Source organism: Peromyscus leucopus, chromosome 1, assembly GCF_004664715.2.
Source record: "Peromyscus leucopus breed LL Stock chromosome 1, UCI_PerLeu_2.1, whole genome shotgun sequence".
NCBI lineage: Eukaryota > Metazoa > Chordata > Mammalia > Rodentia > Cricetidae > Peromyscus > Peromyscus leucopus.
Genome location: NC_051063.1, coordinates 133,450,307 through 133,477,150, shown reverse-complemented (window position 1 = coordinate 133,477,150; position 26,844 = coordinate 133,450,307). Strand labels below are relative to the sequence as shown.

The 26,844-nt window shown below is 37.5% G+C and overlaps 1 long non-coding RNA gene across 20 annotated transcripts in view; it reads left to right on the top strand.

Moving 5' to 3' along the window:
- Positions 1–26,844, top strand: part of LOC114684177 — a 78,937-nt gene that overhangs the window by 14,901 nt on the left and 37,192 nt on the right. For 9 of the 20 annotated variants that reach the window (XR_003733255.1, XR_003733245.1, XR_003733250.1 and 6 more), the window contains exons 5-11: positions 4,372–4,461; positions 9,330–9,440; positions 10,823–10,936; positions 13,692–13,764; positions 17,051–17,108; positions 22,652–24,672; positions 25,632–25,740. This is a non-coding gene — a long non-coding RNA (uncharacterized LOC114684177). Of the gene's footprint in view, positions 1–4,371; positions 4,462–9,329; positions 9,446–10,822; positions 10,937–13,691; positions 13,765–17,050; positions 17,109–22,651; positions 24,673–25,631; positions 25,741–26,844 lie in introns of all 20 variants that reach the window. The other 11 variants (XR_003733253.1, XR_003733252.1, XR_003733248.1 and 8 more) reach the window with 10 other exon arrangements.

The window sequence follows — 26,844 nt, the reverse complement described above, 5'->3', positions numbered from 1 at the left end:
TCAGAGATGAGGTAGAAGGAGATTCACGGTTTACATAGTGTGAATAGACTTGTGATCTTTGGAAAACATTCAGGGTGTTACTTTTCCTTTTAGATCAAAATGTGCAGATCAGAGACATGCTTACCTTACAGATACGAGCACCTGACTTTTCTTCACAGAATATGTAAAAATCAAAATCAAGTGAGAGGGTGGGCTGGCACTCCCAGTGTGTGACAGGATATGAGAAGTGATGGACACATGTTTTTTTTCTCAGTTGGCTTAAATTACTTGGCAAATTCTATTCCATTAAAAATGCAGTCTCTGATGAGCAGAGGTAGTAGACAACTCATTGTAATAGTATTATCTGGGCATGACAGAACAGTTGAACATTATCTCACAACAGTTAAAATTGCATGGATAAGATTGATATCAGATCAAGCCAGACAATCTCTCACTCTATCTGGAAAAGGAACTCATGAAGTTCCATTCCTATCAGAAAAACTATTTTTATTTCATGGCCTGCTGGAGATAAGTAAGATTCCTTCAGGATGTTTGTCTTGAAAGGATGTCTGTTCTCTAGTAGATTGTCCCACATCTGTGCACATTCATGCAGCACTAAAGTGACTGATTTGGAATGAAGGAGAGATAGAGATAGAGATAGAGAGAGAGGGTACATGAACATGAAGTCAGCGATAGAATTTTGATAGTAGGAATAGGGAGGAATTTTACAAACAATATATATTTACCTTGAATAAAATATTAATTGAAAATATTTTTTTCATACAGTCTTCTCTGAACATGGTTTTCCCCTTATCTCCTCCAGGTTGTTTGTACCTCCCAACTCATCTAAGTTCTTGTCTTCTTAATCTATTTCTTCAGCAGGCAAATATAAACCAGAATAGGAGAGAGACAGAGAGACAGAGAGAGAGACAGGGACAGAGAAGCAGAGACACAGAGAGAGACACAGACAGAGAGAGAGAGACAGAATAGCAAAGAAAAAGCTAGAGAAGTTCATATACCAAGAGAGACACATGCACATACAGGACACCCATAAAAGCACAAATTTGGATGCTATAATATATAAGCAACATATCAATAATGCTTAAAAAATCCTGACAAGGTAATATAAGAGAAAAAGAAAAAAATCCAAAAATACAATTGAGTTAATTTTGTGTTGACTGACAGCTCCTGGATTAGGAGCATGCCTTTTAATGCTGTCTGTATCCTAAGTGAGACTTCACTGGAAAACATCAACTTTTTGTGTTGTGTGTAGTTGTAAATTGGAGACAGCTCCTTGGTTAGGGATGGGAGATTATGACTTCCCCTTCCCAGTGGTGGGACCAGAAGTGTGTTGTTCCTGTGTAGGTTCTGTGATTACTGCCACTGTCTCTGTGAGTTCCTGTGTGTGTCAGTCCTGTTCCATCTAGAAATCTCTACTTCATTTTGTCTTCCAACCCTACTGGCTCTTTCAATATTTTAGTCTCCTCTTCAGCAATTATTTTTTTAGAAACATATCATTTTTTAAATCAAGAAATAGTAGTTGACTTCTGGCAAACACCTGCATTTCCATATGTGTTTACTCCACATATAAAAAATCAACTGTATATGCATACATGCTCACATAGAGAGAATGGTCTGATCCAGTGTAATAATTCATGAATATAATCATAGCACATGAGAGAACTGACAGGGAGATTGCAAAGTGTCAACAGCATGTTGTATTTGGCAACCAAGAGTCACAATTAGAAGGTCCCAAAAGAAATGGAGACTTTATTGTAAAAAACATGATAACGCACTAAGTAGCAGATACAAGTGTGGCATTATTGCTAAAATGTAAGCTTTCTTTCTTGTAGGATCTATAAGATCATTGTGAGAATGGATTTAAAACAAATTGTAAAATGCCAAACAGAAAAAGATTTTGCTTAAAACTTATAACAAGAAGGGTTAATATTCAAAAGTCTATGTATAGGTAATCTTTTTTTAATACACCATACATGGTTGTAACTTGGATCCAACTCTTTTTTTTTTTTTTTTGGTTTTTCGAGACAGGGTTTATCTGTGTAGTTTTGGTGCCTGTCCTGGATCTCACTCTGTAGACCAGGGTGGCCTCAAACTCGCAGAGATCCTCCTTGCTCTGCCTCGCAAATGCTGGGATTAAAGGTGTGCACCACCGCTGCCCGGCAAGCATTTGATTTTTATAAACAATTTTTTGTACAAATCTTGAATATTATTTAATAATTTTATCCTTATTACATTTTGAACTTCACAACATATAGTGTTTGAACAGAGCTCAATTATTAACAACATAAACTTTAAAATATAAATATAGTCTCTTGAGAGCCAGTAACCTCATTTTACTGTTCTCTTTTAGCATAATTTTATAAAATAACAGTTCTCTATATGACTAAGTTTCTTCAAACTTTTTAAGCCTAATAAAGTTACCAAAGACATATGTTATTTGATCTACATAAATTAATTCAGATTTTGCTACCATGTACACTCCTTTATAACCTTAGTGATTCATAAATATTAATCATCAAATATATCACTCTTAAATCCTATCTTCCATAAATATTGTGTAACTACCTCAGACCATCTGCAACTTGACTATGATCTTCATGGCTTTGTCCTCCTTGGTCATGTTTTCATTCATAGGACAAAAATCATGAGACAAGACTCAATTCTTATACAAAATATTTGACACTTTAAAAATTATAAACATATCTTTTATTTTTATCTGTTTAAATATTTTCTATCCTTAAACATTCATATCTTCTTATTGTTTCTTTTTATTTCCCTAATCATGAGTTGGATACAGCTAGGCAGCAGTGGTACATGTCTTACTCCCAGCACTCAGGAAGCAGAGCCAAGCAGATCTCTGTGAGTTCAAGGCCAGCCTGGTCTACAGAGTGAGATCCAGGAAAGGCACCAAAACTTCACAGATAAATCCTGTCTCAAAAAACCAAACCAAACCAAAAAAGAGTTCAATCCAAGTTACAATCTAATAAATTAAGATTACCTGTACCTAGACTTTTGAGTACTAACCCTTCTTGTTATAAGTTTCAAGCAAAATCTTTTTCGGTTAGGAAATTTACAGATTTTTTTTTTAAATTCATGCGCACAATGATCTTATAGATCCTACAAGAAAGAAAGCTTACATTTTACCAATAGTGTCAAAGATATCTATGGGGAAACATATTTTAAACAAAAACCTAGAAGGGGAAGAATTTCGAGAGGTAAACACCTATAATTATATTTAGCCATTTTTTTCTATACATATTTTTTTCTTGATTAAAAAATTAAATACCATGATACATAATAGTGACAAATAAATTTATCATTCTTTTGTAAGAAATTTTCCCTAAGTGAAGTATTAGGCAGTATCTGGCTTTGAGGCAACAAGAATAGAGACACTAGGCCTGGCTTGAGAATTTGAAACCTCAAAGCACAGCCCCAGTTTACTGCCTCCAACAGTTCCTCCAACAAGACCACACCTTCTCCAAGAAGGCCATACCTCCTAATAGTGGTACTCCTTATAGACCAAGCCTTCAAATATATGAGTTTATGGGGGACATTCTTATTCAAACTATGACATTATCTTAGAACACTATACTTCTAAGCTCTTGTAATTGTTTCTATGAAGTACAAAGTCACAGGAACTATCTGACTACACCGAGAACAGTGGAATTTTCATTGAAGGAGATTGAAAAGTAGCCATAGCTCAGTCTGGATTTTATTATCCTTAGATGCTCACACATGTACATGCTTAAAATCTTGTTGACTCCTAGAAATACACCTATGGATCATAAATTGCCAATATCCTATCACAGCTTAGAATGGCAATCAATTTAAATGTCACATTGGAGATTTTAATTTTGTTTGATTTGTTCTTTGGAATTACACACACACACACACACACACACACACACACACACACACACATATAATAGATCTTTTCATATGTACCATTCTCCACCTTTCAACCCATCCATGATGTCCATATAAAATCTCAATTCCATGTTCATGTCCTCCTACTATAATAATTTACTTATTTATCTTTCAAAACCAACGATAAATTAGTGCTTCACATATATGTGTACAGGATTAGTACTCAGAAAAGAACATTCATCATTTTTAACAAGGCAGGGGAAAGAGAAGGAAACATAGGTAGTGTAGAGAGAAAATACAAGAACTGAAGAACAAATTATTAATTGGAATCTAGAAAAGTTCTCAATGACTGCCTTACATGATGGGTTTGGAGTAAGCAACATCGATAGCAGGTGTCACTCTTACCCTGTAACTGGGTCATAGTCCACATGCATTTCTGCATGGACTGTGAGGTGAGAGAGGCTCAGTCATGATACTTAATTGTTTTATCCTTCTTTCTCTGAGAATCTGGTCAGGAGGGTGATTTGCTCCATGTGGATATCTAGATGGATCACATTGATGTTTGGGAATGACAGTCCACTAGATACCTTAAGGGTGAGTACACTGAATTTTTAATGATAAGTTGAGTTTATAGCCACATGAATATATAGCATAAACTTGTAAGCTTCTATTTTTGTATGGACAGTGGTATTTAGACTGCTCAATAACTTTCATCATAAATAGTGGATGAATTAATTTTGTAAAATGGTTGAAATTTCATTTAGTAATTTTCTTCAAGAAGTAAAGAGGATATTCTAGATGATTTTCTATGATGTTTCCTAAGAAATGTCATCTTGCACACATACATAGTTAATTCCACAAATAATAGCATCCAGATATGCATCTGTCTAATTTGAGTAGTATGTTATCCTGACAGTACTTTTCCTGTGAGGATCCTTTTATTTATTGTAAGTATTAAAAAAACCAAAACAAGCCGGGCGGTGGTGGCGCACACCTTTAATCCCAGCACTGGGGAGGCAGAGCCAGGCGGATCTCTGTGAGTTCAAGGCCAGTCTGGGCTACCAAGTGAGCTCCAGGAAAGGCGCAAAGCTACACAGAGAAACCCTGTCTCGAAAAACCAAAAAAAAAAAAAAAAAAAAAAAAAAAAACCAAACAAAACAAAAACCAAAACACTTCAAAATTTCCATTGGCACTCTTCAGGATATCCTGCAATAAAACATGTGTGAAGCCTGCAATATGTGTAAAAAAAAACCCCACAATATTTAGGAAAGAATGTGAGACTTTCCTCGAGAAATGCAGCATCACGCATGTATCATTTCCACACAGAAAGTGACATTATGATGAAACCATGGGCATGAGAGAAGGAATTCTCTCACATAGTCTCTGGTCAGAATTCAGCAAGTATATTGATTTAGTATATGTGCTGCATTTTAACTCCCCAGTTACATTAATGGGTTTTCCAAATTTGTATATATGTATATACATGTATATATATATGCATACATATACATATATATATATATGCGTAAAAATTTGAAAACCATTATATATTAACAAACCTTTATGTGATGATATTGAGTCATTCGTTTTCATCATTAGATAAAAGTGAAATATTGTCAATTGAGTCACATAATTCATTTTGAAAACATTTTCAATATTATTATATATACCATTGTTTGCTCAGCTGAAACAGAGGCCATAGAAGAGTGTTGCTTAATGGCTTGTTCCGCATGAGTTGCATAGCCAAATTTCTTAAAGAACCTAGAACAACCAGAAAAGTGGTGGCACCATACACAATAGGCCCCCATCAGTCAGTGATTAAGAAGATGCCCATAGGCTGTCCTGCAGCAAAGATCGTAAGGTGATGTTTTCCATTGAGCTTCCCATTTTCCTTGACTCTATCCTTTGTCAAGGTGAAAGTAAACTAGACAGCACATGCATGGTAATGTTGGGCCAGTGACAGGGACTCTAACTCTGCTACACAACAATAAATCTCAGTCACTCTCTATTACCCTCTCATGCCTTCTATACCAGAACTACCTGAGTGACAAGTATATTTCCAAGGTCAGCTGCTAGTATGAGTTCCAACTTGGCTGCCTAGGGAACACAGCTTCTGTGTACTAATTCTCAGGATACACTTGCTTGAAGACATCACCTCAATGATGCTGGTCTCTTCTTAATCATAGCTGATTCTTCAGCCCCATCTGACCAGCATCCACTGTATCAGCAATGCAAAGACTTTTTCAAGGCACGGTTTGTTTCTCCATGTAGCCCTTGATATACTGGAAATCAGTTTGTAGAACAAGATAACCTTAAATTCCACGACCCCTCTCCATCTGCTTCCCAAGTACTAGGATTAAAGGCGTTACCACCACTGCTAAGCTTGGATATGTAGCCTAGACTGACCTTGAACTCATGATCTGCCTTCCTCCACTTCCTTCAGCAAATCCAACAGGTATGTACACAACACTACTGGAGCAATGCAAAGATTTAACTTTACTTTTGGTTGGGTGTGGTCTGTAATCATCCATGGGTGATTTTTCAGCTCCAGCTAACCAGACACCACTGATTCCTCAGACAATGACCTTATAGAATTTTTGCTTCCATATGAAATTGCACAAGTCATAACTCCAGGATCTGCACTCCTTTCAAGATTCTTATCTTCCAAGCTAGAGAACAGCTCACTGAGCTCTCAATACTCAATGACTTTTCTAGTCTAGAAGTGCTTCAAGGGTTAATTTTAAGATATATGGTCCTTGGCAGTGGAGCCAGGACCTGTCCTTGGTGCATGAGCTGGCCTTTGGGAGCCTGGGGCCTATGCTGGGACACTTTGATTAGCCTTGGTTTAGGGAGGAGGGGACTGGACCTGCCTAGCCTGAGTCTGCCAGGCTGGGCTGACTCCCCAGGGGAGACCTTGCCTTGGAGGAGGTGGGAATGGAGGGTGGATTGGAGGGGAGGGCTGGGGGTGGGAGGAGGGAGGAGGGAGGACAGGGAATCCATGGCTAATATGTGAAATTAAGTTAATTATAAAATAAAAATAATGTAAAAAGTTATTGGCACATTTTGGTATATGATCTGTACAATACATCCTGACTGCAGCTTCCTCTCCTTCTTCTCCTCCCAATTCTCCCACTCCTCCTCTCCCCCATATTCAATGCTCCTCCATTTTCTTTCAGAAAAGAGCACCCCTCCCTGTGATATTAACCATACTCAACATATTAAGATGCCATGTGCTTAGACACATACCCTCATATCAAGGCTGGACAAGGCAACCCAGTAGGAGACAATAGATTCCATGAGCAGTCAAAAGAGTCAGACACCCCCTACAGTTAGGAGTCCAGCAAAATCCCTAAGCTAAAGAACCACAACATGAATGCAGAGGGCCTGGTGCAGACCCAGGCAGGCTCCATGGCTGCTGCTTCAGTCTGTGAGAGCCCCTGTGACCCCTGCTTAGCTGATTTTGTGGGCCATGTTCTCCTGGTGTGCTCGACCTCTCTGGTTCACACAATCTACTTCCTTCTCCTCTTTTGCTAAGTTCCCTGAGCTCCATCTATTGTTTGGCTCTAAGTCTCTATATTGGCTCTCATGACCTGTGGAAGGAAGCCTCTCTGTTGAATATTTTGCTACGCACTGATCCTATAAGCATAGCAGAACATCATTAGGAATCATTTCCTTGAGTTTTTTTTTTTTTCAATTGTGTTTGGTTCTACCCTAGGTCTCTGAGCCATCCACTTTCTGGTTCCTGGCCATGAAGGCAGTGTTGGACATGGGCTCTCTCTCATGGTGTGGGCCTCAGGTTAGACCAGTCATTGGTGGGGCACTCCCACACGCTCTGAACCTCCTTTCCCCTACCACACCTTGCAGACAGGTCAGGTCACAGTCATAAGTTCTGTGGCTGGGTTGGTGTACCAGTCCCACCACTAGGAGCCTCGCCTGGTTACAGAAGTTGATTGTTTCAGGCTCCACATCTTTGATTACTAGGAGTCCTTGCTAGGGTCAATGTGGATGGGGAAAGGAGTCATCAGTTGGGGGAGAGAGGAAGAGAGTACAAGGAGAGACAACAGAATTAGGTGGGCATTTAAGGGTGTTAAGGAAACCTAGTGCAATGAATGGAAGCTGCCTGGAACCTATAAAATTGTTCACATTCAAGTTCAAGCCTTCTTTTGTTCTCAGACACACAGACACACACACACACACACACACACACACACACACACACACACACACTTCTAAATACTTAAATACAAAAATCAATTATGTTTTCATGTGAGTTAAAAAATCAAATTTTCCTGTTTTATTCACTTTCACTTGTCCTAGAACTTTTGAGAAATAATTTATCTGGCACATCTTGTGACAATTAGTATATGATACTTTTGAGCCCTCAAGTTATCTCAAGTAATTTTGTGTGTGTGTGTGTGTGTGTGTGTGTGTGTGTGTGTGTGTGTGTGTGTGTGTGTGTGTGTGTTGTCACACTGTCAAGCATTTTGAAACCAGATCAATGCCTTGTCCAGTTGGCATCAGAGAGGCTTTCTCTGGCAGCATATGGGTGTGGATGCAGAGACCCACAGCCAGATGTTATACAGAGAAAGAATCTGAATTTGGGATTTGCATTGGCTCCTTCCCCTCAGAGCTTTAGGAACCCCACAGAAGAGGAGGAGGAAAGATTGTAGGAGTCAGAGGGGATGGAGGACACCAGGAGAATGTCGCCCATTGAATCAGTAAGAAGGTCTGATATGGGCTTCCAGAGACTGAAGTGGCAAACACAGGGCCTTCAAGGGTCTGCACTTGGTTGTCTGAGTGTATGTCATGGCTGTTAGCTGGTGTTTTTGTTGGATTCCTAACAGTGAGAGTGGGTGTGTCTCTGACCCTCTTACATGCCCTCGGGACTCTTTTTCTCCTGTTAGGTTGCTTTGACCAGCCTCAATATGAGTGATTTTTGGCTTGTTTAATCATATATATTTGTCCTGTGTGGATGTTGTTTTGGAGCGCTGCTCTTTTCTGAAGGAAAACGGAAGGGGATTAGATCTGAGGGACAGGGGATGTTGAGGGCAGTTCTGGGAGGAATAGGAACTCTGGTAGATATGTGTGGTAAGAGAGAAGAATCTGTTTTCAATATAAAAAAGAAACAAGGAATTATGTATGGAGTATCCTGATTTTATTCTTAATTTCATTGATGCTGGATTTCTTGTTGTTCTGTATAAATTTTACAATTATTTTGATCATTAGCATAAAATAATAACATATATAGGAACCTGGATAACCACTGCACCCAATCTCTACATTGCTTGTAAATACTGCATTAACAATAATGTTAAAAATTCTTGTCTAGAAATTTGGGAAATTTTAAAACATAATGATCTTACTAAACATATGAAAAGGATTTGCTGCCTAAGTGTACATATTTTACAATTATTCTCTATTTATTTCTAAATATTTACTTTCCTTTTTTTATGTTGATGCAGGGTCTCACCATACTGCACATGACAATCTCTGACTCAGGCCCTGAGGAGGTGCTTCTCCTCTGTCTCCTGTGGAGCTTTCCCTGAAGATGCAGACCCCACACCTAGCTGGTGGTATTGTAAATTCAGGGGTTTTGGCCTTTCATTTTTCATTGACAGCTTCATGCGTGTAAATTTGTGTGGAATTTTATATTTTTATATAATTTCAGATGGCTGGCTATATTTTAAAATTTTGATACTTTTGTGCATTTCATGTTATTTCTTTCCATCTAGAAGTAATTTGTCATCCTTGTTATAAGTAAAAGACAGCGTATAGACCTACTGTTTTTTTTCTCCAATAATTTGCCCAAGATCAATGTCCAGTAAATGTTCTGTGAAGTGGCATCCACCTGTATTTTCTCCCTTATAATGCTGGGAAAGCATTGAGCCTTTTTAGAATCTTAGGTTATTTCCTTCCATTTGAATCCATGAAATGTCAGTTCTGTACATGATCTGATTTTGATGTTTTTTTCCTTTTATTTAGCATTCTTAATAAACTTATTTTCTTGCATTCACATAATGAGTTTAGTCATTTTCATCTCAATTCTCCTGGCTCATTCTACTATGTCTTCTGTTGAATAACTATATTCTAAGTCTCCTTACTATCTGTGTTATTTTAAAATATTGAGAATATCATTCAAGATTATAGTAGTTACATCATTGTCTCTCCAATACATTCTGTGTATTTACCTCTTCATTCTCAAATTCATTAGTTCTTCATCACCAGTTCTCAACCTATAAGTCATGACACCTTTGATGACGAAATGACCCTTTCCCTGGGGTCTCTGATGAGGAAATAACCCTTTCCCTGGGGTCTCCTAAAGCCATTGACAAACACAGATTCGTTACTGAGAAACATAAGTATTTTAAACTAAGGAGATTGCCCACTTGTGAAATGTTTATCATGAAGTCATGAGTTTTGAACCTTAGCAGTTACAGAAACAAACAAACAGTCATACAGGGTGTGATGGTTTGCCACTGAAATCCCAGAATTCATCTGCCAGTCTAGTAAGCTGCTTAATTCTAGGATCAGTGACAGGTACTGTTTCAAAAAAAAAAAAAACCACATAATTGTATTGATGAAAAGATCTGATGTTGTTTAACTCTATACCATATCCAAATGTCTTTATCAAAACTAATTTGTCATAAGTTTCAAAACAGATAAAAAGTTCAGGTCTTCCTTCATTACTTTTCATTATTTGAATATTTTGTTAATGTTGGATATACTATGGCAGTTCCTTGTGAAGTTTAGATGAGTTTGGCCCTAGAACAAAAAGTAGGATGCCTTGTCTTTGGATGGGGATACCCTTAGTTGCTAATAGCTTTGATAATACCTGGCTTCTTAAAGTCTATGAATTGCAACATTAACAGTGTATTGGTATTATTAATCATCTTAACTGCATGTTTGTAGCTTTAAGTATTCTTATACTCATCTATCCCTGTGTTTATCATTTAAGGAATCTGAGGCATTTCTGATACAGATGCTGACTGCTGCCAAGTGAGATTACAGCTCAAGCCCTGAAGCCATGCTTCCTCTCAGCATCCTGAGAAGCTCACACTCTCAGCTGATGGTACTGTAAAATCAATTGCATTTCAAATTTTATTTTTGATTGTTGATTACTTATGCAAACAGATTTAATTTTATATTTTGTTATACTTTACTGTTTGCAGACATTTAGGCCTAAGCACATTTTTGGCTTACTTAATACTTTTCAATGCATAAGGTTATGCCCTTCACAATAATTGTAGATTAGATTAGTTGCCTTAAGCTCCAGTCATCTAAGAAACAGAAATGTATAGTTTTTATTTTCTCCAGGAGCACTTTTTAAAAACTCCATGACAATGAAAAAGGGAGAAGGTAAGTGTGCTTATTATTGGTTACTGTTCAAACCTGCAGAAGTACCATCCTTTAAATATCTGTACATGTGCTGCTTCAATACATAATATATCATAATATATCATATTTTATGTATGTTGGAAGTTTTTATGTTGATTATTAACTTGTATTATGTATTATTTATATCCTTATGCATTTGGATCTGCCCTTTAAGGGTTTTGATTAGTTTGATACCAAATAGACCCCATGGAATGATTTTTGAAAGTATCAATTTATGTGTGAATTGTTTCTCAGTTATACACAAGGGAAATTTTAATTTCCTTTATACACAAGGGAAATTTTAATTTTAATGAGTGACCATGAAATGAAACATACCAACTATCATATGAGCTTGGAAGGTGCTCCAGATTTGAGAAGCCTGAATTATTTTCCTCAGCCTAGATCATGGGACAAATCCTTATTGGTGACCACTGGGATGATGTATAATATAAGTATGGTTTCAAGAATTAAAAGCACTTGCCTGTTATGGGAAAGTTACATACCTAACCTTAAGTCTATTGTGATAGCCTTGTAAGGTGTAAAATGGAAAAAAAATGAGTGGACATTATGAAGTATACTATGTAGTGTAGTGGGTAGCCATTCCAGCTTCGATCTGGATGTTCCAACCCCTATTGAGGCTTCGGTAACTATCAGGCCTACAAGGCTGTCAAGAGAGGGTCCTGAAGACCCGAGATCCAGATGTACCACTGCTCCTGTTTTACTGGAGCCTGGACACTGGAGGTAGACTGAGCAGAGTTCTCCAGAGAACACCGCTGGACTGCGCTGCATCTTTCCCAGACCCTGCGACCTACCTATCCCTTCATTTGTAAGTTACCCACTAAATAAATCTTCCTTTTCACTACGTGGAGTGGCCTTAATAATTTCACCAATATCTGGTGCCCAACGTGGGGCAAATTCCAAAGGCCTGGGTGGTGAAATTATTTAGTGGGTAATTTACAAATGAAGGATAGGTAGGTCGAGGGATCTAGGGAAGGTATATTGCAGTCCAGTGGTGTTCTCTGGAGCTCTGCTTGGTCAACCTCCACTGTCTAGGGTCCAGGAACATAGAGCTATGCTGGCCCATCCAGATCTCGGGTCTCTCAGCACCTCCCTTAGCCCCACCTTTTAGGCATGACAGTTGCCGAAGCCTCAATGGGGGTTGGAACTTCCAGATCAAAGCTGGAATGACTACCCACTACAATGTAGATTCCTAGAACTGCCAACAATGGTATTTACACTAACACATTACATTTGCACTAACACAGTATGGGGTTTACAAATACAAAGCTAAATTATCTGCAAAACACACACACTGTCTCTCACACCTTGATATTGTAAGAAACTATAAAATAACATCAAGCTATTATTGTTCTAAGTCCATTTTATTTAGTGGAATCTACTTTCAGAAGTACATAGAATAATTTTATGCACAAGATGCTAAATAGATGCATTGAAAGTGAAGATGAGTATAGCTTCCAAGATTATCCATCACGTCAAATCCAGGTACCCTTACTCAGGAAGTCTCTCACCCACATCCTACCTTCACTTTACCATTACTTACAAGTAAAATGCATAAAAATGAAGACAAACGTATTTTAACAGATTTAAACCATTAATAATTTAGAGTTCCTTTCACACAGATGGGTTAATCCAAATGCATGAGAAAAGACATAATCCCCACCCTTGGAGTAACCTAGGATTGACAGATAAAACATTCTACACCCGAGTTGGAAAACACAGAATCACTGAGTAGCAAGGACTTCCATATCATCCCACATGTCTCCCTCTTCCTATTAATTGCTCTGCAGTGCAGCATTTGAAACTGTATTTCTTTTAGTCTTTGACATGTACCCCATCCTCCAAAGTTAGCCAGAAAATTACCACATTTGGTCAAATATATATATATATATATAATATAATATTATATATATATATATATATATATTTGGTTTTTCAAGACAGGGTTTCTCTGTGTAGCTTTGCACCTTTCCTGAAACTCACTTGGTAGCCCAGGCTGGCCTTGAACTCACAGAGATCCAACTGCCTCTCCCTCCTGAGTGCTGTGATTAAAGGCGTGTGCCACCACCGCCCGGCGGTCAAATGATATATTTCTCCAGACCAAATGTCTATTTTAAATGAGAAAATCTGGTTCTATGCTCTGGGGTGGGAGTTATAAGAAGCCATATCAACTTCCTCACTTCTGTGCTTTGTATAATGTCTATTAAGTACTTCTGTTTTGTGTATTTGCAATTCAAAAGTCTCATCTTGCCTCTAAGGTCACCCATACATTACCCACATTAACTGAAATGAATGTGTTCACTTTGTTATCATAGTATTTCAGTTAAGTCCTGTAACAATCCTATGCTTTTGTTCATCATGTTTCCTCATTTTTGTGGCAACCTTATCATATATCATGATGACTATAATGTGGATTTTTTTTGCCTCTGCAGATGCTACACAGAAACACATGTGCTGTTACCTGCATGGCAGAGTGAAATGACATAAATGGGGCCAATAAACAAGGTTAGCGACCATAGATCTTACACAAACCAACCCTACTATGTCAAGGGCACAGAGGACACAGTGGTAAACTCCCAGTCAGATCACAGTTATATCTCATTGATAGCGTGGAATGTATGAACTGCTACAACTCTGTAGAAACCTACCCAGGAGACACATTTACAGAGGGTTTTCAAATACCAAATTGTTACCAATATGCCATTACAGTAATCCTGCCTGAGAAAACATTATGAACAAAAAACTTGTACAGTGTAGTTGCAGAAGATTGCATAGATCCAAGAATATAGCAAACCATAGATCAAAACCATAAAAACAAGATTTGTATTTTCATCAGCTTTTGGAGGAAAACTAATGCATCCCATTTTAATCAGCATTCTAAATCTTTTTTATTAAGAATTTTTAAAATTCATTTTACTTACTAACCACAGATCCCTCTCTTTCCACTACCAGGCTCCCCCCCAAAAACCATCACCCATTCCTTTCTCAAAATGTAAGGCCTCCCATGGGGAGTCAGCAATGTAAATCTTGAGCAAAAGTTTTTGGCTCTCTGTCTTTATTGAGAAACAACAAAGTTCATTCATGTTTCCAAGACAGGATGCATTGCCTTCTCTTGTGACAGAAGACAATGTGATCTGCATGATCACTATTCCTGAGCCTGTGTTGTTGGAGGGCTTCTTTCCAGGTTCCACCAAGCCCGCAGTCCCACAATCCACGTATAAAATAATCACTCAGACACTTATATTACTTATAAACTGTATGGCTGTGGCAGGTTTCTTGCTAACTGTTCTTATATCTTAAATTAACCCATTTCTATAAATCTATACCTTGCCATGTCGCTTGTGGCTTACTGGCATCTTTACATGCTGCTTGTCCTGGTGGTGGCTGCAGTGTCTCCCCTTCTTCTTCCTGTTTCCCCAATTCTCCTCTCTCCTTGTCCCGCCTATACATCATGTCTGGTCACTGGCCATCAGTGTTTTATTTATATAGAACGATATCCACAGCAAGCCTGCACACAACAGATTGAACAAGGCAGCATTAGGCACAATTAAATTTATAGTGGTGGTTCATAATTTTAGTGTAGCGCAGAATTTGTTTCCTTTTGTCTAGTTCCTTATTAGGTTGACACTCTGACATGCTTATTCAGCTATTTGTGATTTTTATCTATTTCTTCTTAGTAAATATTCCATTCATAGAATCATATTTCTTCATGAATATTAATTTTACCCATTATTAATATTTTCATACATTATATTTTAATTAAAAATTTCCCTCTCCCTATTTCATCCTGATTCTTCCCATCTCATTATCCACCCAATTTAATGTTCCCTCCTCTCTCTCTCTCTAGTTCTCTTTTTCTAATAAAAAATGAAAATGAAAACAAACAGAAAAACTAACAAAGCAATAAATACCACAACAACATGCACACACAAACAAGCAAGAAGTGAACAATAGCTAAAAAATGTATTCCATTTTATGTTGGCTGATAGTCCTTGGGCATGGAGCCAGTCCTAGACTGCAGTTGATATTCTCAGTGACTCCATTTGAGCAATCTAATTTTCTCTTTCAGAACAGATGTAAATTGCAAATATATCCCTAAAGTAGGACTCTTTATCATTGTTGGGGATGTAAGTGGTTTGAACTTTTGGAAGTTTTTTTAATACCTGTATTGTACAAAAGCTTCCTAAAATATGTTCATGTATGATAGAAATTTTAATGCTATCACCATATGTAGAGATGACAATGCCCCAGCTAGGCATGCCTCCAAGTAAACCTCCAGTAGCAAGTGCTACAAGCTGCAATAATATACAAAGCAGGATTTCAGCTGATTATGACAAAGCTAATACTTGGAAGAAGCCAAGGGCCTACCAGTGGTCAAGCTGAGGCTCAAGGAGCCTTGGTGATATTTTGATTTTCAGCCATTTTCTGCTGAGTTTCTTGTGTGCTTGTAGCTTTTTCATCATTTATTGGGCACCATATCCCCTCTACCAAAGGAATATTTGCATAACCTGTGCTGACAGCTATGCTCAGCCAGAACCCCAGTTCAAGCCCCCCAGTAATTATCATCATTGGCAGCATTTGGCCAGGTCTATTACCAGACGGAGGAAATTACCTTATCAGAGATACCTCTGTACTCTCTAAGAACAGACTTAAGCATCCAGACAACCTGTTTGAGACAGCCTGGTGGATGTGTCAATTAGGCTTAAATTCCTTCTTCCCCAAATCTTACCTCTAGTTCCAGATTTCCCTTTAACTATCACCAGAGGCATCTAGAGCTGTACACAGGTTGCCTAGTGACCGAGCACACTTTCCCCTACCCTGCAGAGAAATGGCAGATAGCTTGGACAGATAGAAGCCACAGGAAATAAGAAGGCAGTTTTATTTTCTTCCATTGACCTAACAACTTATAGGTTCTTAACATTTTCTACCAATTATATTAAGATTATAGTTGAGTACATAAGGTCCCTCTTTTTAGATATTACCCAAATTTAGCCTTTAGTTAATTCATTTCGCTATTAGTCACCTCCCTTTTGGGCTGCAAATGATAACTAACAATTACTGCCCCTCTATTTGAGATTCTTATCACCCTCTATTTGACCTTGGAAGCCTGGCTTTGCACTACCAAGGGATTACTGCTTGTAAGTGGATATATATTGGGACTCCCGGGGCATGGGAGGATGAAGAAAATTTGGAAGAATAAATGACTCGACCCAGAGCTCTGTGTGCTGAGATTCTATTTCCTGAAAATAGTCCTTGCCATTTGTATTTCTCTCTCCTGAGGCCCTGGGATGTATAATATTAAGGCTCATCCCTCTAATATTATACAAGAAGCAAGAATGTGTTAAATGACACAGTTTGGTAGATAATTGGCCAAGGAATTTCCATATACCCCCACCTCAGACATGAATTAATATTGCTAAAGCTATTATTTACACCACCCAAACATGATGGAAAGTCCTTATTGCTAAACATACTTACTTATATCATCAAACATTGAGAATTTTCTTTGCGACCAAGAAGACACTTCACCCCTACTAACTAGATTTCAGGTTACCAGAAAGTACTCTGCATGCAACTATGTTTCAATACTCAACCAATGACTCATTATGAAAGGTGATAGAGGATATTTATTCATTTCTTAGTGTACTTGTGCTAGTGTTCAATTTTCCTCCTGACTGCCTGTCCTTTGAAAGAGTAGTTCTCTATAGTAGTGTCATTTTATTATCAGATTATCATGTGCTCCTTGTAGGGCTTCTGTTCTATTCATTATCCCACTGTTTCCATTTCCTAGGATCCATGGCAATGAAGGAACATGAGGTCAGAACTGTTTGATCAGCAGAAAGAAAAAGGTACTAAAAAATAAACAATACTGGAAGTTTTTGTTTTCTCTTAAAATCTTAGAGCAAGTAGAGAATCTCACTTAACTACTAATACACAGTTATGATGATAGAGCTTACCTAGACAAGCTCATTTACATGGTGGGATACCAGAGCCTTACTAGTCTCCATAGCATTCTTAGAAATTTCCCTTTCAATGTGTGTTTGGCCAAAGCATAAAAGCTTTCATGTGGTCATTCTGTAACTAAGAGTTATTCGATGCTTTGCTCACATGTATGAGGATATCAATCACGTATACGTTGTCTTAGGGTTATTACTTCTGTGATGAAACATCCAAAACATTGGGAAAGAAAGGGTTTATTTCATATGTACATAATACTCCATCATTGGAATACGTCAAACAAGAAACCCTAACAGGGCTAGTTCCTGTATGCAGTGGCTGATGCATAGCTTATGGAGGGGTGATGATTACTGAATTGCTTGCTCTCACAGTTTTGCTTGGCCTGCCTTTTTAGGGAACCTAGAACCACTTGTCCATAGACAAGACCATCAACAATGGGCTGGGCTGTCTCCATCATTCATTAATTTTAAAAAATGCCTTACAATCCTTACCTACAGCCAGTTCTTACAGACAGAGGCATTTTTAAGCTGAGGCTCCCATCATTCTAATTACTCTAGCCTGTGTCATGTTGTGTCTTACCAACTGTGTCAAGTTGAAGTCAACTAGGCAGCACACACATGAATCTGTTGTGCCAGTGACAGGGACACCAGCTCTCACAGAGTGCCAAGCTTCAGCTACTCTCCTTGACACTTTATGCCTTTAAACACCACACCATCTGAGTGACTCTTACATTACCAAATTGGCTGCCAGCAGGATGTAGACCTGTTCTGTGTCTAAAACCCAGCTCCTGTGTGTTAAATCTCAGGAAATCTACTAGAATACTCAGACACAAAATCATGCTGACCTCTTCTTAATCAATACCCACTCTTCAGCCCTAGCTGACCAGAATCCATTGTCTGAGCAAAGAAAAGGTCTTGCTATAGATGTTCTAATATCTTTCTCTTTCTTTTTACTTTTTTTGAAAATAGATTCTTTTCTTATATGTTATATCCTGATGCAGTTTCCTCTCCCTCTAGTTGTCCTATATATACTAGTATATCTACCATACACCATAGTTACACCTTACTGTCCTGCCAATGCAAAAGAGATGGAATTGAGTTTCCAAATGTAGATCACAGAAAGACCAAGGATTGTAACAGGGAAATTATTGCAGATTATGCTGAGGATGGTCCTGCTAATCAAGAAAATAAACAAGGAAGAACATATTAGGCAACATGCCCCTAGAGAAATGTTCAGTTATCAGTTAAGAATATCACATATACTAAACATACACATTGAGGTCCATGTGCATCCAGAGTTGGTATTACTATTTTAATACCAAAAACTATGGTACATTTCCAACATACTCATATATTCAGTTAAATTCTAGCTCTTATGTCTTAGAGATTTGAGGAAGATTAACAACTGGCCTGGCCCACATTCCTCACTTCTAAGATTAGGGAAATACATATGTTGGGGAAAGGAAACCATGTTCCAATTCATCTGTCTCTAGCCTCTGGAATGTAGGCAAACTCCTAAATAGTCTTGAACTTTTCAAATGTGCTGAAAAGAATGTGATACCAAGCTTTCTCTGAGTCCCAATTTGGCAAAGCCAAAACTTCCATTGGAGAACACCTGAGTTGTTTAGGACGGAAAGTGTGGTCTCTATGTAGGAAACCTTCCATGAATCCTGGATCTCCTGATTAGGTTTACTTCTGTGGTCCAGAATCACAGGACTCTTCATAGTTTGTCCTTGTTTTCCATAGAGTTCTCAAGTAGAGCCATGTTAATGCCTCAAAGCTTTATTATCACAGTCCTGGTATACTGTTAGGATTGTGTGCCTTTACCTGTCTGTAGGCTAAAAAAGGGGTGATATGTATGATTTCACAAAAGAAAAATGATGTAGCAGAATCAGGGTCTGCTTACCTGTTTCTGTTAGATGGCAGCAATTAACCTAGCAGTTACTCTTTCACAAGTGTCCCTTCTTTACTCTAAGTACCTTCTCAACAAATGCTCTCCTAGACTATGTCCTTACCTATAGGGATATTTTTAATCCATAGGCTTGAAATACAGGAACAAAACAGGTACCTGGCTTAGGTCAGAATGTAACCTGTACTGGTTGGTATAAAGAAAGCATTTTTAGAACAGCTCCTATCAGCAACACAGGGGCTAAGGAGGTTGACGTTCCACCACTCTCCTGCAAAGTCTGTAGAATCAGAAGGAGTCAAGCACCTAGGACTCTTAAGTCAGATTGGTGTATTCTTTGCTCCTGTGGTAATTCTCTTCTAGGTTCTTGATTTCTACAATAAGAGGGATGTGTAGTATCTACATTTACTGATCTACTATTCATGACACTAGTTTTCCACCTTAGCCACCACCCTCTCAGCCTTCCTCTGGCCTGGTCTAAACAGCTCACATGTGGCCAGATATGAAAAATTATTATTATTTTAGTGGCTGACTCTGCGTATAAATATCTGCATGTCATACCATCAGTCTTTCTATCCTGATGGTCTTTGGGACTACGTATATTTTTCTCTCATTTCAATAACCCACTCCCCTGAGGGCTTGAGGCCTCTCATTGATGTAAATCCACCTATTCATATAAAAGTACTACTTGTTAAAACCTTGAATCCTTAATGTCATGATTGTGTAGTGAAATGTAATAGGGAATGTGGACAGCAGCAGGAAATTCATGTTGTAAATGTGTGAAGTAGTAGGCAAAAAGCTATGGACTGAATGCAGGCTTGAGCACAACTCTGAAACTTTGCTGGCAAAGCTATAAAGAACCATTTTTTTTAGCTATCCCTAAACTCAGTGCCAAGACACAGGTCTGAAGTTCATATAGCCAGCAGTTGTTTCTGGGAGAGACCTAGAAGATGCTCATAATGTGATAGTCACCTAATATAAACCTTTCCCAAATGGACAATTCAAGACTATTAACTCTGTTTGGATGAGCAGATAATTCTAAATATTTCCTTTAGATTTTACATTACTGTGTTTTACAGAAGCATCATTTACATCATTCAACTCACAGCATGGAGAATTTAGCTGAGATAGTTTTGAAAGATTGGATATCCTATCTTGGCTTGTTTACTGTTTCCCTGCCATATAGAAGAGCAGACACAGTCAGAAGATGGTAATCTGATTACACAGCCTATCCCTCCCACCTGTTTCATACAACTCTGCCCTAAGTCTACGGGACTCAGAGAGGGATTAGAGTATATAGAGCAGGGAATGTTAGGGACTGTGGCCCGATCTACACCATTATAGGAAAGCAATCATTCCTGCTAGGAAAAGACATTCTGCAGCATCATTCGGTTAACAGTACACACATTGCAGTAATTATCATGTAATCTGTGTGGTTGAGAGTACACACACTGCTGTAATTATCATGTAATATATGTGGTGTTAGTAAGGACAATAACCTTACTGGTTTCCCAGAACTTGTCTTGGTGGAACTGTAAAAGGGTTTGCTCTTTTGAACATATTGAGCAGGAGTCATAGGAATGGTTTACATTTCTCTCCAAATGAAGTGTGTTTGTCCCTCTTGTGGTAGTTGGGAGCATAAACCAAAACTGCAGATGAATTTTTGAGATCAGTGATGTTGTTCTTGATACAGAGAATAAGACAAGTTGTAGGCTGACCTTTCTGTCCTGCCAGCTGTGCCCCAAATAATCACACAGAGACTTAATATTAATTATGAATGCTCAGCTGTTAATTTAGGCTTGTTCTTAGCCAGTTCTTATAACTTAGATTAACCTATTGCTATTCATTTATGTGCTGCCTTGAAGCTCACATACCTCATATACTTCCCATCCTGCTCACTCTGCATCTCATGACACCTCTCTGATTCTGCCCTTCTCTCTAGCATTCTCACTTCCTCAAACATCCTCCTTAGCCCTCAGCCAATCAGCTTTTATTAACAATGAGAGCAACATATCTTCCCAGTATATGGAAAGCTAATTCCACAGCAACAAATAATTGAGACAAATTTGCATGAGGAAACACACATTGCATAGGAAATGTTGAATGTACAGTGCTTTGCCTTTCGTTGCCCAGTCATGGATAATACAAGGATGTAATGAAACATTGCTAAGAAGAAGCTATGTTGGCAGGAGGTATTTGTAGGAGAAATTGCAGCATGATTGTATTTTATCTTTTATATGCTGTGTCAGGACATGTGTTTGGGTGGATGCATAGAATCAGTTCTGGGACTGGCCCATCTAAGGCATAACTTTCAGTGGACACCTGCAGAAGCAACATGGATACTACTACTGATGAGGCATATATCCCAGTGTCAGTTGGCAGGGGTGAGACTTTAGTTGTAAGTTGTGGATTGTAGCAAGAATGGGATATGAGGCTGGGATTTTGTATTTACATCTGATATAGGGAGAAAACTGGATAAAAAAGGAGAAATGGTGGTGTGGGATTTTCTCTTTTTTGTGTGAGAGTATGGAAAAAAGGTTCAGATTATAGCGATAATATAGAGCAGTGCTAGGAGTCTCAAACCTGGAAACCCTGGGAAGAATCATGTATTAAATAGGAAATATATGATGTATAACAACAAAAAGTTACCACATGAGTACTGCCTTTGATACAATGGAAATTCTATGAGACAGCATTTAGGCATAGTTATTATTTAGGATCAAATGTGCGATATAATGATAATCAAAGATAATTCAACTTAGAAAATCCTGGTGTTATGAATATACTTTAGAAGAAAATGAGTCTCTCTCACAGGCTGGCCTGTGTAGTGGGGCTATAAGGGCACATACAAGATCAATCTTAGGGCTGTGGAAGCCTAGAAACTGAGAAATATAACTATTTATTTCCCATTGAGACAAAGAATGCATATACAGTTGTAGAACACAGAATATCATTCTCTGATGGACTGCTTCATGTGAGCCATTATGGATACTTGTCCATCAACACTGAAGTCCCCAGGGAAATCAGAAGCTAAAGGACAGTAGAGGTGGAGCAAGCTCTCTTCTGAGGGAACTAAGTATGAGGAAAGCTATGTATGATGCCCAGTTGATAGTGCTATGTTCACAGCAAGGCTTTTGAGACTCTCATGAAGGTTTACTGGCTTTGGTGAGCTTTATGTTCTGCAAGATATTTAAAAGATTGAAAGTCCTTTACATTGTTAAGTTACATAGACCAGTATGTAAAGAGTGTCTATAGAGTGGTATTGCATCTTGGAGGATCCAGGAGAACGTACAAGCAGAGGGAGAGGTCTATTTTGTGTACTAGCAGGAAAGTTGTCAAGATTTGTGTTGAGGCAGAGTTGCTAAGCAAGAATACTGAAACAAAGCATCTGAAAAACTGGGAGGCTTTAAATCCTCACTAGAACTTCACAGAGAGTGCCTATGATGAAGCCATATAGATGAATATAATCAAGTCTATTTTTAATGTGGAGAATCAGATTAATATATTTTTTCCTCTCTTGTGCGAAAAGGTATGGTGCTAAGAGGATGATTTGCACATTCCAGGCTTTCAACAGCAGCCAGATATGTTGAATGAAGAGTCAACAGATTCTACCACAGCCACATTGCCAACTCTTAGGCTCTCTGATGACACAGGTCATGTTAAAAAAGTTTAGTGCACTAGTTATCGTGTTTTTTTCTAAGTAGTGATGATATGTTAGCAAGAATGCAGTCTTAATTTGATTATTCTTTTGTACTCATACGTGTGCATGCTTACAAATATCCCTTCATCTCTTTTCAGAGACTCCATTTTTTAACAACCTGTAGTGTGACTTTCATAGTTTAGAAAGGTATTGCTTCTGGATCATGGGGAAGTTCTAGAGAAATGCTGCAGCACCAATTCATGAGTTCAGTACAAAGCATGGTTGTGTGGAGGGATGGTGTATACAGTGATGGGAAAACTTGCCATGGAGTTGGGTCTGAATTAGAGAATATATGGCTTACTAATATTTTCCTTATTTAATCATGGTATTATAATTACTGATGAAGTGTATAATTATATAAGAATTGAAGTGCTAAAATTTATTTTGTAGGGGCAGTGGTGGCTCCCTCCTTTAATCCCAGCACTTTTGAGGCAGAGGCAAGCAGATCTTTGAGTTTGAACCCAGCCTGGTACAGAAAGAGTTAAAGAACAGTCTAGGCTACACATAGAAATCCTGTCTCAAAATCTGCCTCATCCGAAATAAACAATGACAAAAAATTTTATTATATCATATTATTCATGGCTGTTATTCAGTGTTATACAAATATGAGGAGTTGATGATTGAATCATATATGTGTGGCAGAAGAATTAACATTAGAAAATACTACCAATAATTTGTCCACACCTGCGACCAGTTTATTGATTGTTTACTTCATCCAGATCTCAAATTACACCAAGAATCAGGCATTCTTATCATTTCCTTGGCTATTTGTCAACCTGAGAGAAATTAAGTAATATAGATGAACCTTGGATGCCCTCATTCTGTCCCCATGGTCTTTCCTTAAATAACCCAGTTTAGTGCCTTTTCTCTGTTGTGACTCTATTATCTGTGAATTAAAGCATTTAGTTTCGGGAGGATATTTCCTTTACTAGGGGCGCTGCATTCACTTACACTATTAAAGAAACTCATGAACTTACTAGTTTGAAAAGACTTCTGAAAATTGCCTCATTTATATACATAGTAAATAATTATTGTGAAAGTGGGTTCTGTCTAGTGGAGCTGATGGTTATCATGGAGTAGCGCATCTGGCTCTGCACCTGTCCCAAGTCATTGCTGCTGCTGGGTTGAGCTTTTGGTGATATATGTGCCTGAATTCCACCAGTAACTCCAATAAGCACACTGGTTCACCATATAGACGTCTAGAGCAATTTTATGGATGCCCTGTCCAGAATGAAAGGATCTTTTTTCATACCTCTCTAGGGAAAGATAAATAATAGGAAAATATATCAAGGTGCAGTTTAATTTTTATATTTCTACAAATTATTTCTTTAATTTTTTCAGATTATAATTACATCATTCACCCCATGCTTTCTTCCTCCAAATCATCCTATATACCCCCCTGTGCTCTCCTGCAAATTCTTGTCCTTTTAATACATTATTTAATGTTAGGTACACAAAACTGTATGTACATATATATTTACAAATAAGTATATCCTGCTAGTTCTCTCTAATATTACATTTTTATGTTTTCAGTACTGACCAATAAGTATGGTTACATCTTTATGTGTGCTTCGCTTGTTAAAATAATTTTTTTTTCAAATTTTGATGAGTCACATATTCTCCAGTATTGTTTCTTTTACCTCATATGAAAGAGATGATTTTAGTATTTTGAGCATGGCTATTGACACTTATTTGTCTAAAGTTCAAGTGAAACTGAAGCTGGCACCATTGTTCCTCAAATTTTCAGAGATATAGCCTCAGTTAATTATTTAATATCAGGCTTCTTCTTTTTCTTCCACTACTGCCTGGATCTTTAGGAAATATTTATTTCTCCAGCATCATTTGCCAGGGTAAGAGCCTGTGGAACCACACCAAACTATCCCAATCTGGCAGAGAGGACATAGAGGTCATTTATTTAATTTTCAATAAAATATATGACTAACACCTTAGAAAGTATTATTTGTATTAATGCTTCAGAGATCAATTTTAGACCTATGATCTTTCTAAATTTTTAAAAATAGATGTACATTTTGGTACTTAATCTGCTTTTTTTATTTAACTATATTAAAAAATTGACCTTATAATATAATTGCATCATTTTTCCCTTTCCTTTCTTCTTTTCAAATTCTCCCATATAACCCTCCTTATTTACTTTTAAATTTATGACCTATTTCTCATTGTTTTCACACACATACACACACACACACTCTTAATTACATAAATAAAAAATCAGCTACATGTTTTATGTAAGTAAAAAATCCAATTTTACTGTGTTATTCAATTATGACGGAACAATTGAGAAACTTTTTACCTAGTATATCTTTTGTCAATTTATTGATGAGTTAAATGAGTTAAGTAAATGTTATTTTTGAAGCCTTAATTTATCTCAAAAATTTTTTATTCATAAGTGTGTGTGTACACTTGTGTGTGTGTCATGTCATATTTCAGTAAGTTTTGAAAACAGGAAATGTGATTATAATGTTCTTACCTCATTGTTATTTTCATGACAATTTCATCACTACTGGAAATCTTGTGTTTCAATACAAATTTAGAATAATTTAGATCATTTCGTGAAAAAATGACACATATGTAAATCTGTATGCACACTGTATCTAATCTCTACACTGCTTGTGAATACTGCATTCATAATAATATTAAAACCACTTCACTAGCAATGTGGGGCTTTCTAAACCTTATGTGGATCTTACTAATAATATGACAATGATTTTCTGTTTAAGTGTTCATGTTTTACAGTTTCTCCCTGTTTATTCCTAAACATTTCCCTTTTTATTTTATGATCCTGATGTAGTGTCTCACAAACTTGCTCATGTTAATCTCAGACTCAGGCTCAGAGGAGTACTTCTCCACAACTTCTGAGAAGGTTTCACTGAAGACACGGTCATCACATCTAGCTGATGGTATTGTAAATCTTGGTGTTATATCTTTCTTTTACAAATACTAATTTCTTGCATGTAAAATTGAATTACAGATTTTTATTTTCATGTACTACTTTATTTACTGGCCTTATTTTTATATCCATATATTTTGTGTTTATATCCATATATTTTGTGTATGCCTTACTATTTTCATAGAAATCACATGATGTTCTTTCCAACTAGATGTAGTTTATGTTACATTCCATAGAAACACTGACTGTTCAATTTATCCAGTAATTGCCCTGAGGACAATGTCCAGTAAATGTTCTGTGACGTGGCATCCTCATATCTTTTCCTTTCTAACTTTGGGGAAAGTACTGAACCTTTTAGGACTCTAGATGTTACACCCATTTTATCATGAAATTACAGTTGTATATGTGACTTGACATGTTGAGTCTCTTCTTCTTCTTGGTAGATATTACTAATTGATGAGATATATAAGCCAGTGGTGTACCTTTAGTAAAATCTAGCCATGCTGGTCATTGTCATTCAAAGGTATCATAACTAAATTGGACAATTTAATACTTTTCTTCCTTAACACTTTCCTAACATCTTCCTGTCTCTGAAAGCTAATCCTCCAGTACCAGGGTTTTATGGAGTTCCTGTTCAAATTTTTTTATAGTTGAATATCAAAAATGCAGTATTTCAGCAATAGGGACTTAACTTCCACTTAAGTCCCCATGAAAACAGCCAAGGGCAGTAGTTTTCTGGATTCCCTTACTAATAATTTGAAAGGCGTTTTCTCCTGAAATAGATGTGATATTCTCCTTAGGTAGTCACGGCTCCTGGTGGGCAGATTTTTTTCCAAAGTGTGTGTAATTTCCTATAATCCACACACATAATTCATATGTATTAGATAATTTGGAATGAATATAAAATAATGATTCCTTGTGATTTTTGACCATCTTTAGTGTTTCTAATACTTTATGTTTTAAATTTACTTCTTGAATCCTCATAGAGCTGCTTTGCAGAAATAACTATTTAGAGTATTACTTTGTAGTTCTCATATTCACCTTTTAAATTTAGACTTGTTGAAAGGCCAGGTGGTAGTGGAACACGCCTTTAATACCAGCACTTGGGAGGGAT